This window comes from Rhinopithecus bieti, unplaced genomic scaffold (genome assembly GCF_001698545.2).
Source record: "Rhinopithecus bieti isolate Rb0 unplaced genomic scaffold, ASM169854v2 scaffold_11744, whole genome shotgun sequence".
In the NCBI taxonomy this organism is placed as follows: Eukaryota; Metazoa; Chordata; class Mammalia; order Primates; family Cercopithecidae; genus Rhinopithecus; species Rhinopithecus bieti.
Window position 1 is genome coordinate 65,403 of NW_016807094.1, and position 16,170 is coordinate 81,572.

The following is a 16,170-nucleotide window of genomic DNA, read 5'->3' on the forward strand; positions in this document are numbered from 1 at the left end:
GATGGATTACTAGGTCAGGAGATCGAGACCATCCTGGCTAACAGCCTACAGTTAAACCTGTGAAACCCTGTCTCTACTAAAAATACAAAACATTAGCGGGGCGAGGTAGTGGGCGCCTGTAGTCCCACTACCCCTGTAGCTACTCAGGAGGCTGAAGTAGGAGAATGGTGTGAGCCCGGGAGGCAGAGCTTGCGGTGAGCTGAGATCACGCCACTGCACTCCAGCCTGGGCAATAGAGCTCCGTCTCAAAAAAAAAAAAAAAAAAAGTCAATATTATTAGTATTCCTTGCCATCATATAGCAGACCATAATTTAATCTATACTGTGAGATATTTCTATTTTTTCATTGTTGAAACAATAGTCTCTGGAAATCATAGATAAAATCAAGGATGGAGTCTATGTCAGTATCCTGGCTGTGATACTGTACTGTAGTTTTGTTTTTTTCTTGTTTGTTTTTTTTTGTTTTGTTTTTTGAGACGGAGTCTCTCTCTGTCACCCAGGCTGGAGTGCAGTGGCGCAATCTTGGCTCACTGCAACCTCCACTTCCTGGGTTCAAGCAGTTCTCCTGCCTCAGCCTCCTGAGTAGCTGGGATTACAGGCTCCCACCACCATGGCCAGCTAATTTTTGTATTTTTAGTAGAGACGGGGTTTCACCATGTTGGCCAGGCTGGTCTCGAATTTGTGATCTGCCTGCCTTGGCCTCCCAAAGTGCTGGGATTACAGGTATAAGCCACCGTGCCCGGCCTGTGCTACAGTTTTATAAGCTATCACTGCTGGTGTAAGTCAGGTTAAGGGCATACCAGATCTGTCTCTATTATTATTTACAACTACATGTGAATCTACAGTTATCTCAGTTTTTTAGAAAAAGAAATAACTTTCCTAGAAAAACATTTTTCTTGATCACTCTGTCACGTACATTTGTGTACTTCTGTTTTCTTGTCTTTCTAACCGTTTCCTCCTCCTGGACCCATAAATTCCAAATGTGGAATTTTGAGTCAAAATTAGATGTTTGTGGAGGGCCCGCACTATACCACACCCTGTGACGTTAGTACTTGGAAAGAAAGCGTGACTAACAGGGCATAACTGCTGCCTGCACATTGTTTACAATCCAGCAAGCAAGGGACACCGAAAAGCAGCTCGGGCAGCCTGTGCTGGTTGGCGGCCTGGAGAGAATTCCAGGTGACGCTCCAGAGGGTCTAGGAGAGGAGAGATACCCTTCTGAGGACAGCCATGGCTCGCCTGGCATCACCCCACCAGAGATTAGACGGGGTCCCAGATGAGGTGACACAGTCCCTGTCACATCCCCTTATGGACACAGTGGGCCACGCTCCCGATCACCCAGCCACAGTCGTAGACCAGTCACTGACTCACAGTCTGCCACTTGTATTTCCATTGTCTCTGGGCTTCCTCTGCCTTCACCTTCCAACCGTGTGGTACCTGCCTGAGAGCAGGGGCCCCTAGTGGGACATGAGAGCCAGGACCCCGTCATTAACTGAACCAACACAAAGGGCACAGCCATCGCCATAGATAACAGTGTTCAAGCCAGACGTGTTCTCCGTACAGGCTCCTGTGTTACAGTAACAGGAAGCCTCGGGAGTGGGAATCCTTGTGGAGGCAGAGGTGACTAACTTGGTAGGTCGGTGTTGGGAGAACCACGTGTTCTAGAATCTGGTAAATACAGGTTAGTCCCCAAGAACTCTGAAACTCACAAATGCCAGTGTCCTCTCAGTTCGGATTGGTTTCGGGCATGGCCTGGGGGCAGGTGTGCCCTGGAGGGTATTTGTTAGTGCAGCCTGTGCTCCAGAAAGACCGTAGGGTCTCGTTCTTCCTTTCCCCTAGGCTGGCATCCTGCAGAAACAGCATCCTGAGGGGAAAACATTATTATTTAGGTTGGTGCAAAAGTAACTGGGGTTTTTGCCATTACCTTTAACGTCAATTACGTTTGCACTGACCTAATATATTATATGTCTTCAAGTCAACTCTCCACATGAGGTACCTTTTTTGTTCATTAAATGATTTGTGTTTATATGACTTAGGACTCTTTACTCTTTATGGCCCCAGATATCCTCCCTAATAGCAGTGTATCCCAGTAGTTCCTTCCCAGGAGGTGTGGCAAGGACCAGCCAGGTATATTCCTCCCTGTACCCCTGGTTGACCAGCCCTCTCCTTTGAGTATTCACAAACCCATTTGTCAAATTTTTGACGTCCTGCTGTGTGCTCTGGTTTTCTAAGATCTGATGGTACAGAAAAATCCCTCCTCGAGGTTCATGTTAGCGCTTTATTTTACGGCGTGCTTGGGTAAGGAAGGGATTCGTTTTTAGGTGGAGTCGAACAGATATCTTTGGCCTTTTCCATGGGACTGATTTTTAGAGCACAAGAAAAGAGAAAGTTAGCTTGTTTAGTCTGTACCTGGCAAAGTTGTCAGTTTTGTAAGACTTTTAAGAGTGGGGTTTGAGCAAATTTCTGTGTCACCAAAGGCAGGGATGTTTTTCAATATGCAGTAAATCGAAATTTGTTCTATTGACTGGGACTTCTTTGGGCGGACAGCTTTCGTTTTTTTTTCAGTTCCCCCTTTGTGTGAACTGTGAGTAACCATATGGTTTAATAATGAGTTGCAGAGGTTGGCAGATGTCTCGAGTGACAGTTTATGTATGTTTGTGGCCTACAAAGGCTTTGATCTGTGCATACACCGCGGATTAAATCAAGCTGATTAACATATCCCTCAACTCACTGATAATCGTATTTGCAATGAGAACATTTAAATCTACTCTCTTGGCATATTTAAAGTACACAATATTACTCATTATGCTGAGTCACCATGCTAGACAATAAATCTCCAGAAATTATTCCCACTCCTTTCATCTTCTCATTCCCCATCACCCTCCCAGTCCCTGACAACCACCCCTCTTCTTCTGTGAGTTTGATTTTGTTTTTACACTCCACATGTAAATGACATCATGCAGCCTTTGTCTGTGTCTAGCTTATTTCACTGAGTACAGTGCCCTCCAAATTTATCCATGTTGTCACAATAACAGGATTTCCTTCTTTGTAAAAGCTGGATAGCATTGCATTGTGTTATCTTTACCACACTTTCTTCATTCATTCCTGGTAAGTATGTAGGTTGATTCCTTATCTTGACTACTGTGAATAATGCTACTGCAGTGAACATGGGAGCACGGGTATCGCCATGACATACTAATTTCATTTTCTTTGGATATATACCCAGAGTGGGATTGCTGTGTCATCTGATAGTTTTAGTTTTTCGAGGCATCTCCATAGTGTTTTCCCTAATGGCTATACTAATTTACATTCTGACCAACAGTGTACAAGGATCCTGTTTTCCTCACAGCCTCGCCAACATATTTTTGTTTGTTTGTTTTTTAATGAAAGCCATTCTTGGGGCCGGGCGCGGTGGCTCAAGCCTGTAATCCCAGCATTTGGGAGGCCAAGACAAGCGGATCACGAGGTCAGGAGATCGAGACCATCCTGGCTAACATGGTGAAACCCCGTCTCTACTAAAAAATACAAAAAACGAGCCGGGCGAGGTGGCGGGCGCCTGTGGTCCCAGCTACTCGGGAGGCTGAGGCAGGAGAATGGCATGAACCCGGGAGGCGGAGCTTGCAGTGAGCTGAGATCCCGCCACTGCACTCCAGCCTGGGCGACAGAGCGAGACTCTGTCTCAAAAAATAAATAAATAAATAAATAAATAAAAGCCATTCTTACATGTATGAGGTGATATCTCATTGTGGTTTAACTTTGTGTGGCCCTGAATAATAGTAGTGATCTTGAGCAATTTTTCACAGACTTATAGCAATTTGTATGTCTTCTATCAAGAAATGGCTGTTCAAGTTTTCTGCCCATTTATCATCAGGGATATTTGGTTTTTTGCTGTTGAGTTTTTTGAGTTCTATGTTTTGTCGTGTTTGTTTGTTTGTTTTCTAGACAGGGTCTTGCTCTGTCATCCAGGCTGGAGTGCGGTGGTCACAGCTCACTGCAGCCTCTACCTCCTGGACCCAAGTAATCCTACCTCAGCCTCCCGAGTAGCTGTGACTACAGGCACATGCCATCATGCCCCGCTAATTTTTCTTTTCTTTTCTACTTTTTTTTTGAGATGGGGTCTCCCTCTGTCACCCAGGCTGGAGTGCAGTGGCGCGATCTCGGCTCACTGCAACCTCCGCCTCCTAGGTTCAAGTGATTCTCGTGCCTTAGTCTCCGAGTAGCTGGGACTACAGGCGCCCGCCACCACGCCCAACTAATTTTTTTTTTTTGTATTTTTAGTGGAGACGGAATTTCACTGTGTTAGCCAGGATGATCTCAATCTCCTGACCTCGTGATCTGCTCGCCTCGGCCTCCCAAAGTGCTGGGATTACAGGTGTGAGCCACCGCGCCCGGCCCATGCCCAGCTAATTTTTCAATTTTTTGTAGATATGGGGTCTTACCATGTTGCCCAGGCTGATCTTAAACTCCTGGGCTTAAGCGATCCTCCCACCTCAGCCTTCCAAAGTGCTGGGATTCCAGGTGTGAGCCACCATGCCCAGCCCTGTTTTAGATGTTAACCCCTTATCAGATATATGGTTTGCAAACAGTCCCTCCCAGTCTGTAGGCTGCCTTGTCATTTTATTGTTTCCTTTGCTGTGTGGGAAATTTTTAGTTTGACGTAGTCCCATTTACTTATTTTTGCTTTTGTAGGATGATCTTCTGGTGTGATAGCCAAAAACTCATTGCCAAGGGTGATGTGAAGGAGAATTTTCCTTATGTATTCTCCCAGTAGTTTTACAGCTTCTGGTCATACTTTTATGTCTTTAATCCATTTTGACTTAATTTTTCTTTTTTTCTTTTTTCTTTTTTTGAGACTAAGTCTCACTCTGTCACCCAAGCTGGGTGTGGCACAATCTCGGCTCACTGCAACCTCCGCCTCCCAGGTTCAAGTGATTCTCCTCCCTCAGCCTCCTGAGTAGCTGAGACTACAGGCTGCTGCCACCACACCTGGCTAATTTTTGTGTTTTTAGTAGAGACGGAGTTTCCCCATGTTGGCCAGGCTGGTCTTAAACTCCTGACCTCGGGTGAGCCACCACGCCTGGCCTCATTTTACTATATGAAGTAAAAGAAGGGTCCAGTTGCATTCTTCTGCCTGCAAATATCCAGTTTCCCAACACCATGTATTTAAGAGATCATCCTTTCCCCGTTGTGTGATTTTGGCACCTTTGTCAAAGATCATTTGACCATGAGTTTGGATTTGTTTCTGGGCTCTATTCTTCCATTGTGTGTTTTCGTGCCAATGTTATAACCGTAATAGGTCTGTTGCCCCGTGAGCACGGCATGTCTATACAGCAGGTTGCAGCAAAGAAAGAAGGTTTACTGTCAGGCTGCAGAACAAGGAGGTGGGATGAAAATGAAATCCATCTTCCCAAGGAGTTTGGAGCTAGGGTTTTTAAGGGTTTTAAAGTGTGGAAATCACTGGTTGAAGAGTGCAGGGTGCAATCATGAGAAAGGAAGATGAAGAAACTATTCTCACGCTGATTCTGTTGCTCTGTGGATGTCTTCAGACTGCTTGGCATCAGCTATTTTGCTGGAATTTGGGACCTGAGAAACATCTTACGCAATTCTTAAAAGCCTAATGATTCTAACGTTAGAAATTCTGTCTATGGGAACAGTGGGAACTCTGTCTCAAAAAAAAAAAAAACCTTAAAAATCTTTTCATATTGTTTTCCAGTCTGTATTTTACTTATTTTTTGCTCTAATCTTTATTATTTCCTTCCTTCCTATCTTTGGACTCCATTTGTTCATTTTCTGGTTCCTTGAAATGTTTGTTTGAGATCTTCTTCTTTCGTGATATAAGTATTTATTGCTATAAACTTCCGGCTTAGAACTGCCTCTCTTGCATTCTTTAAGATTTGAGAATGTTGTGTTTACATTTACGTTTGTCTGAAAATATTTTTACAGTTTCTCCCCTGGCCCATGGGTTGTTTAGCATCACGTTGCTTAATATCCACATATTTTAAAATTTACCTAAATTTCTCCCATCGTTGATTTCTAGCTTTATGCCCTTGTGGTTGGAAAAGATCATTCATATGATTTCAGTCATTGTAAATTTCTTAAGATTTGTATCATGACCTAGCATGATCTATCCTGGAGAATGTTTCATGTGTGCTTGAGAAGAATGTACCTTGAGAAGAATGTACCTGCTGCTGCTGTTAGAGAGATGGTGCAGAATACAACCATTAGGCGCATTTGGTCTAAAGTGTAATTCAAGTCCAATGTTGCCGTGTTGATTTTCTGTCTGAATGATCTTTCCTTTGTTGAAAGTAGGATTTGAAGTCCTCTTCTATCACTGTATTAAAATCTAACCCTCCCTTGAGATTTCTTAATGTTTGCTTTATGTATTTAAGAGCTCCAATGCTGGATGCATACATATTTATAATTAATATATCATCTTGACTGATGGACTGATTATATAATGACATTCTTTGCCTCTCTTTACAGTTTTTATTTAAAGTCTATTTTGTCTTTTTTTTTTTTTGAGATGGAGTCTCGCTCTGTCACCCATGCTGGAGTGCAGTGGCCTGATCTTGACTCACTGCAACCTTCGACTCCCAAGTTCAAGTGATTCTCCTGTCTCAGGCTCCCGAGTAGCTGAGATTACAGGCTTCCGCCACCAAGCCCGGCTAAATTTTGTATTTTTAGTAGAGATGGGGTTTTGCCATGTTGGCCATGCTGGTCTCAAACTCCTGACCTCAAGTGATCTGCCCACCTCGGCCTCCCAACGTGCTGGGATTACAGGCATGAGCCACCATGCCTGGCCGTTAATCTTTTTTTTTTTTTTTTTTTCTCTTTTTTTGAGACAGAGTCTTGCTCTGTCGCCCAGCCTGGAGTGCAGTGGTGCAATCTTGGCCCAACCTCCGCCTCCTGGGTTCAAGCGCTTCTCCTACCTCAGCCTCCGGAGTAGCGTGCACCACTATGCCTGGCTAATTATTGTCTTTTTTAGTAGAGATGGGGTTTCACTATGTTAGTCAGGCTGGTCTCTAACTCGTGACCTCATGATCCACCCACCTCGGCCTCCCAAAGTGCTGGGATTACAGGCTTGAGCCACCGCGCCCGGCCAATCATACTTAAAAATTAGGACTCCCTTAACTTTCATTTCTTGTAATGGGATTAATGAAGGCCAACTGCAAAAAAATTCAGTCCTTTAAGGAGTTCATAAAGAAGAATCTCAGAATTAATTACCCGTAATTCCATCTAGAGATAATTACTGTTAATCATATTTTGGTATATATGTTTATAGTCCTCCACTTCCCATCTAAACATGTATGTGCTTTTGTTTCTGGAACATTAAATCCTTCTAATTGATAAAGTAAATGAATCAAAGACTTTCCAAGTGGTGGTTTATAAAAAGCATCCAGCCCAGCCACGGGTCACATTAGACCTGCAAGCATGTGGGGACGGGAGGGGCGTGCCAGTGATCTTTGTCTTGTTTTGGAAAACCTCTCATATGTTTACACCTTATAGGATTAGAGACACATCATCTGAAACTAATCGCATGGCAACAAATTATCAAAAAATATAGTGCACCCTTGGAATGAGTTCTGCATCTGTGGATTCAACCACAGGTCGAAAATATCCTTGGTAAAAAAAATAGGATGTTTGCATCCTATTTTACAGATGCAAACATCTGTATTGAACATGTACAGACTTTTCTTCTCATTATTCTAAATAATACAGTATGAAAATTATTAGCATTAGATATTTATAAAGAATCTAGAGATGATCTAAAATGTACAAGAGGATGTGGATAGGTTATGTGCAGATACTACACCACTTTGTATAAGGGTCTTAAGCATTCAAGGATTTTGATATCCAGGGGGGTTCTGGAACAAATCTGGTTCTGGAACAAATGGCTCTACAGCCTTTCAGAATTAAATTTTCTATGATTTTAATGGTTCTTTCAAAGACCATGACAGTCATCACTGATGCCTGTTGCCTTACAAATATGCTTGTACAAGTAACATTTCCATGATTATATGTACAAGTAAAAAATACCCACTAGACAAATAACAAATCCAAGATAAGTGAGACTGAGTACGATGGCAATTAAAATGGTTTGCGTGACTGTCCTGTAACACATGGAACACATGATTCATCCTCTTGCTAATGTTCCCAGTTTGGCATCTTCTAAGATCATATTAGTTGAGCACAATTTTTGGTGCAGAATCATCTCTCTTTTCCCCTGCTTGCTTGTGAGAGGGAACATTTCCTCCTTATGTGTCCTAGAATCTTTTCACCTAATGTGCTTAAACAAAACAAATTTCGTTCTTAACATCAGGCTCTGAAAGTTCTTTTTGGTTAGCATTCACTATATTGACAGCTGGTTCGACAAGTACATATTTTAGTATAAGGAAAAAACAGCAGGCCAGGTGCAGTGGCTTTTGTTTGTAATCCCAGCACTTTGGGAGGCCAAGGAGGCAGATTGCTTGAGCTCAGGAGTTCAAGGCCAGCCTGGGCAGCATAGCGAGACCCTGTCTCTACAAAAAAAAAGAAAAGAAAAAAATTACGAAAACTAGCCAGACGTGATGGCATGTGCCTGTAATCCCAGCTCTTGGGAGGCTAAGGTGAAAGGATGACTTTGAGCCTAGAAGGCAGAGATTGCAGTGTGGTTGAGATCGTGCTGCTGCTCTCCAGCCTGGGTGACAAAGCGAGACCCTGTTTCAAAAAAAATTAAAAACAGCAGGTGAGTTTCTTTTTTAAAACTGGATTCAGGATCAGTGTAATGTTACTGGTCAACAGTAACCACAAACTTAAAAAATCTTTACATATTACTGTATGTATTAGATATTCTGATAATTGATACTTGAGACAGTCATACCTTACAGTATTATTATCCCAATTTTATTAGTGAGGAAACCAGCAGTTAATAACTGTTAGAGCTCAGATTCACATTTTGAAAGTTATACTATAGAGCCTGTGTTCTTAGTTTCACCAAAATATCTCCTCCCAAATTATACATACCCTTTCAAACCTACCTTCCTCTCAGTAATTAATGATACATTATTTCAATTTACATGAATCAGTGTCACTATTAGTAAATGTATTTTATGCCATTATATAGCAGACTAATTTATTCTGTACTCTATTGTGATGTTTTCCTCTATCTTCTGCAAGATTTTCATTTTTAAAAATTACTGTCTTGGCTGGGTGCAGTGGCTCATGCCTGTAATCCTGACCTGGGCAACAAGAGCGAAACTCCATCTCAAAAAAAATATATATATATATTACTGTCTTGAAATTTGCATAACATCAGTGGATGATGTGAATGTCCTAGCAGTGATGTTATACTGTATACTGCAATCACCAAATGGGGTAACCAGGTGAAAGTTACATAGGCTTTCTCAGTATTATGTGAACAACTACCTAAGACTCTACACTTGTATCAATTTCAAAGAAAAACTTCCACACACAAGATAATCTCCAAACATATGGGGCATACATGTGTGTACTACTCTAGCTGTTTCCTTGGGATAAATTCTAAAAAGTGGGATTTTGAGTCAAAATGAGACTGTGGTTAAGTACCTGCAACATCCTGTAGACCCTGTGGCATTAGTACTTGGAATGAGAGCGTGACTAACCGGGCATAACTGCGGCCTGCACATTGTTTACAATCCAGCAAACAAGGGACATCGAAAAGCAGCTCGGGCAGCCTGTGCTCGCTGGTGGCCTGCAGAGAATTCCAGGTGACGCTCCAGAGGGGCCTAGGAGAGGATACCCTTCTGAGGACAGCCATGGCTCGCCCGTCATCACCCCGCTCAGAGGCTAGACGACGGGGTCCCAGCTGGGGTGACACAGCCCCTCTCCCAGTCGGGAAGGGAGTTCTGCAGTGAACCAAGATGGGACTCCAGGTGTGGGGCTGCACTGCCTGGGAACGGCCCTGGAGGCCGCCTGCCTGGACCGTCCCGACTACGTTTCCCAGAGGCCCCAGAACGTAGGCGCTGCATGCTGGGACACGGCGCTTGGGCTCTGGTTCCCCAGAGATGTCCACGTCCCCTCAAGCCTCCATCCCTTCCGGAAGCTCCTTTGTGTTTGAGCCGAGTAGGCATGCGCTTACCTGGGAGGAACCCAGGGTACATTGCCAGGCACTGGTAGGTGGACCGCCGACGTGCGTCCCGCGCTTCGGAGAGGCAAGGAGGAAGAGTAGGGAAGGGTGCGCGCACGCGGGTCAGTGTGTTCATGTGTCAGGGTCTGTGCACGCGCACATGTTTGTCGGAGGGTCTGGGTGCACATGTTGTCAAGGCTGGCCACCCACATGCGTTGGGTGGGGTCTGTGTGCACGCACACATGTGTAGCGGGTCTGGGTGTACCATGCCTCGTGTGGGATTCTGTGCACGCACATGCGTGTCGGGCTCTGCTGCTGCTTGCCGCGCTCGTCGCACTGGCTCGAGGCCTCTCCCGTCCAGGATGGCGCATGCCGCTGCCTCCGATGGGGTTGGCGGGACTGAGGTATGACGCACTTGCGTGGGAGTACGAGGCGACGCGGCGCCCTGTCCCGTAACTGTGACACGGGGCACGCGAGCGTTCATTGGGGAGCGAGTGGGGCCTCGCTGGGTGCGCTTCTGCACTGTGACTAAAACGCTGTGGCTCCGCCAGTCGCGCAGGTGAGATGGCGCCATGGCTCCGAGGGAGGCGGGCACTGAGTTCTGACGGTGACGCACTTGCTGGAGAGTGTGGGGTGACACAGCGGTCCCCCATAACTGTGACCGGGGGCTCCAGAGCTGTGGGGTCGATACGGAGGCCCAACACCTGTGAACCCTCCGGCGGTGCGTCCCAGGGGACCGTGCTCTGTGACGTGCACTCTGGGGGTTTTGTGGGGCGGCGGTCCAGGGACGGATCTCCGTGGCCACGGATGGCACCTTTGCACGGGTGTGTGGTGGCGGGGCCGCACAGCGTGCCGGTGCTGTGCGTTGAGTGGTATGAGGGCACAGATGTGTCTCCAGGACAGCGTGAGCTGTGGTGAGGCTGAGCCGTCCGGCAGGCTTGTGGCTGGGAGGGATCGCGCCTTCTGGGGTGACGCAGGTGGTGTGTGACAGCGCAACCTGGGGCTCCAAGCGTCTCTGCTGCTTCCTCCTAACTAAGTGTACTGCCCTGAGGAACAAGGCCACAGAGGGACGTGACGCCTGAGCCCCGCCAGGAAATTCACCGACAACAAGCAGAAACAGCCAATGAGTGACGCTTCAGAGCCAAGAAGTGCTCTCCAGCAGGCCGGCCGAGTGACAGGAGACGGGGCCTCCGGAGTAGAATTCCTCCCGTAGAGGGACACGTCCTGAGGGAGACAGGGGGAGGGGCAGCTCCACGCCTCATTCATCTCAATCACTCATCTTGCTCTTCAGAATCTGCCCAGAAACCCATCTCGGGCCTTTATTTCTCTTTGGTTGTTATTAGATATGGCAGTGTTACCCTTTGTTCTGTTTCCCCCAGGCCAGCATCCTTCAGGAAAAGCATTCCCGAGGACGAGGACGAATCGTTAAACATCTTAAAGGGTCAGGTGAGTATCCTTTTTTTTTTTTAATTAAATGATATGTGTTTATAAGACTTAAGACCAAACATTAAATGTAGATGACCAAGACCTGAGTCCTGTTTCTGCCTGTTAGCTTTTTGAGCCTTCTGAAGACAGGCTTGTGAGGAGGGTGAAATGCATTAACATGTGTAAAACCATAGACCCGCACCCTGGAGTGTGAGTGCGCAGTGAGTGCTGCTGTTATGTGCTGAGTCTGGATGTCTGTACATCAGGAGCAATGTATATATGAAGGTAACTGAGATGGGTGTTTGCAGGTCCACAAAATGAACCACAGCCTCAAATGGTCTAGAACTATCCTCCTTAACCTGAGGGCTTTCCATAAAGTGAACCAATTTTGTAAAATACAAAAATTAGCTGGGTCTGGTGGTGCATGCCTGTAATCCCAGCTCCTCAGGAGGCTGAGGCAGGAGAATCACTTCAACCTGGGAGGCTGTGAACCTGTGATGAGCTGAGATCATGCCACCACACTCCAGCCTGGGTGAGAGAGCAAGACTTTGTCTCCAAAAAAAAAAAAAAAAAAAAAAAAAAAAAAGCTTTGTGACTGAATGTGTGGGGAGAAGCAAGCTGTTGTAGTGGACATCAGTTGGTGTCCTGCAGTTCAATTCGGACACCGTCTACCTGGATATGGCATCAGATTCCACAGGTTGTGAACAAGACTGTCCCACTCTGCCCCACTAGCCACAAGACCAGGCCTCTGGGACATCTTGCTAACCCTCCGCAGGTTGGGGTTCTTATACTCTTTGGCTTCTATTAATGTATTTGATTGACTCATAATTCAGGGAAACATATATACCAGTTTATTACGAAGGATATTTTAAAGGATACTAATGAACAGCCAGATGAAGACATATGTAGGGCTAGAGTTGGAAGAGTCCCAAGCACAGGAGCTTCTGTTCCCATGGAATTGGGGTGCGCCACCTTTTCAGCACGTGGATGAGTTGTTTTATACCTTCCTATCAGACGCCTCTTGTTCAGCTGTCCAGAAGCTCTCCTCACCCTGTCTTCTTAGGCCGTTTATGGAGACTTCATTGGATAGTTGTGACTGTAGCATGCACGAATGTGTTGAAATGTGATTGGACAAATAGAGTTGATCTAATGCTAATAGACTGAGGGGGGAAACTCAAGGCCCATCTGTTCAGATTCTTCTTAGCCTCTCAGTGCAGCGTTCCTTCCTACAGTTATAGGGCAGGACCCTCTCTGGAGTGAGAGTCCTGTTTTGGGCAGGTGAAAGGAGGGCAAGAGAAGATGAGAGAGAGAGAGAGATTCTGCTTCCTGAGGCTTGCTTCTGAGGCTGAAAGTGCCCTAACATTAAGATTGTACCAAGGGTTATGGGATTATGAGCCAGGAACCATGGACAAGAACATACACACACACTCATACCCCATATATACACACCTACATATATATACATCATACACACATATACACACACACCTCATATGTACACACATATACACACCTACATATAACATATATACATACCATACACACATCCCATATACACACCTACATATATAGACACATATATACACACCACACACATCCCATATATACACACATATACACACCTACATATATACACACATACATATACACACACACCATATATACATATACACACCTACATATATATACACCATACACACATGTACACACACCATATATACACATATACACACACATACTCCATATGTGCATATACACACCTACATATATATACACATATACACGCCATTCACACATACCCCATATACACACACACATCCCATATATGTACCTATATACACCTACATATATACACACATAAAAACCATACACACACATACACACCCCATATATACAGATATACACACCTACATATATACACACACATATACACACACCCCATATATACACAAATATACACACCTACATATATACACCATACACACACTTTTTTTTGAGACGGAGTCTTGCTCTATTGCCCAGGCTGGAGTGCAGTGGCATGATCTCAGCTCAATGCAAGCTCCACCTTCTGGGTTCAGGCCATTCTCCTGCCTCAGCCTCCCGAGTAGCTGGGACTACAGGTGCCCGCTACCATGCCCAGCTAATTTTTTGTAGTTTTAGTAGAGACGGGGTTTCACCATGTTAGCCAGGATGGTCTCGATCTCCTGACCTCGTGATCTGCCCGTCTCGGCCTCCCAGAGTGTTGGGATTACAGGTGTGAGCCACCACGCCCAGCCTGCGCTTGCTTCTAGTAAGAGAATCTTCCATATCTTAGAGCCAGCTGATTAGCAATTTTGAGTCCATTTGTAACCTTAATTTTCCTTTGCCATGCAAGGTAACATATTTGAAAGTACTGGAATTACCATAGAGACACATTTGAGAGATGGACAAAATGGCAAGATCCCATCTCTGCAAAAATACAAAAGTTAGCCAGCCATGGTAATGCGCAACTGTGGTCCCAGCTACTAGGGAGGCTGAGGTGGGAGGATCTCTTGAACCCAGGAGATCGAAGCTTCAGTAAGCTGTGTTCACGCCACTGTACCCCAGTGGCGAGAGCGTGAGACCCTGTCTCAAAACATATGTACACACATACACCCATTTGAGAGGCAGGCCTATGCTTTCAGAGTTTCCTAAATGACTACAGTGTGCCTGCTCCCCCATAACTATGTTTGTGTTTGGTATTTTCTTTTAATTTGGGACTATCTCGTTCAATTTCCTTTTTTTTTTTTTTTGAGACGGAGTCTCGCTCTATGGCCCAGGCTGGAGTGCAGTGGCCGGATCTCAGCTCACTGCAAGCTCCGCCTCCCGGGTTTACGCCATTCTCCTGCCTCAGCCTCCCGAGTAGCTGGGACTACAGGCGCCCGCCACCTCGCCCGGCTAGTTTTTTGTATTTTTTAGTAGAGACGGGGTTTCACTGTGTTAGCCAGGATGGTCTCAATCTCCTGACCCTGTGATCTGCCTGCCTCGGCCTCCCAAAGTGCTGCGATTACAGGCCTGAGCCACTGCTCGTGGCCTCGTTCAATTTATGATAATGGGATTAATGCAGGCCTGCTGGGGGAAAAAAAATTGGTCCCTAAGGAGCTCTTAGAGAACACTCTCTAAATTACCCATAATTGTATAATGCAGAGGTAATTACTGTTTCTAGTCCTTGTTTTTGTAATTAGTGTTTGTAGTCCTCCTTTTTGCCTTTCAGCATGGATGTGTTTTCTTTCTGGAGCATGGAATTTTGCTAATTAATCATGTGAATACACCAGAGACTCTTTAAATCTAGTTTTAAATCTAATCTATAGCAGCCAATTATCAAGAAAGACAGCCTTTAAAATTAGATTCTAAGGCGGAATGATTGCTTGAGGCCAGGAGTTTGAGACCACCCTGAGCAACGTAGTGAGACCTCATCTCTCCAAACATTTAAAAAACAAGCCAGGCATGGTGGTGTGTGCCTGTGGTCCTAGCTACTTAGGAAGCTGAAGTGGGAGGATCCCTTCAGCCCAGGAGGTTAAGGCTGCAATGAGCCGTGATCCCACCACTGCCCTCCAGCCTGGGTGAAAGAGTGAGACCATCTCAAAGAAAAAAAAAAAAAACTAGAAGGCCAGGCGCAGTGGCTTACAGCACTTGGGAGGCCGAGGTGGGTAGATCACCTGAAGTCAGGAATTCAAAACCAGCCTGGCCAACATGGTGAAACCCTGTCTCTACAAAAAATACAAAAATTCGGCAGGCATGGTGGCGCACACCTGTAATCCCAGGTACTTGGGCGGCTGAGGCAGGAGAATCGCTTGAACCTGGGAGGTGGAGGTTGCAGTGAGCCTAGATTGTGCCACTGCACTCCAGCCTGGGTGACAGAACAAGCATCTGTCTCAAGAAATAAAATAACTAGAGATTCTAGAATTTTAATGTTTCTTTCCCGGAACATGACAGTAATCACTGATAAATTCTAAGTAATCATCGGGTGCCTTACAAATATGGACTTTCTGGATAACATTAACAAGGTTATAGATACAAGTAACAAATAAAGACTGTATAAGTAACATTTGCAAGATAAAAGAATTAGGTGATAAGATGACAATAGTTAAAAATGTTCACATGTATCTTCCATTTCACATAGAACACAAGATTCACGCTGGGCGCAGTGGCTCATGCCTGTAATCCCAGCACTTTGGGAGGCCAAGGCAGGTGGATCACTTGAGGTCAGGAGTTCCAAGACCAGCCTGGCCAACATGGCAAAACCCCATCTCTACTAAAAATACAAAATTAGCCGGGCATGGTGGCACATGCCTGTAATCCCAGCTTCTTGGCAGGCTGAGCAGGAGAATCGCTGGGACTCGGGAGGCGGAGACTGCAGTGAGCTGAGATCGAGCCACTGTACTCTAGCCTTGGCAACAGAGCAAGACTCCATCTCAAAAAATAAAATAAAATAAAAATAAATAAATAAAATAAAACAAGGTACATATAATGTGGAAAGAGATGTTTTGGTGAAATTAAGAACACAGGCTTAGGTGAACCGGCCCAGGTCAGAAATAGAGGAGGTCAGAACTCCTGTGCTGATCAGTAGTGGGATGGTACCTGTGAACAGTCACTGTACTGCAGCCTGGGCAACAGTCAGACCCTGTCTCAAAAAAAAAAAAA

At 45.3% G+C, this 16,170-nt stretch overlaps 1 protein-coding gene across 1 annotated transcript in view; it reads left to right on the forward strand.

Annotated features, from left to right (window-relative positions):
- Nucleotides 1-11,427: 11,427 nt before the first annotated feature.
- ZNF331 (zinc finger protein 331) overlaps nucleotides 11,428-16,170 on the forward strand; it is a 21,802-nt gene continuing 17,059 nt past the window's right edge. The window contains exon 1 of the mRNA XM_017880125.1: nucleotides 11,428-11,529. The gene's annotated coding sequence lies outside the window, so the exon portion shown is untranslated. The remainder of the gene's footprint in view (nucleotides 11,530-16,170) is intronic.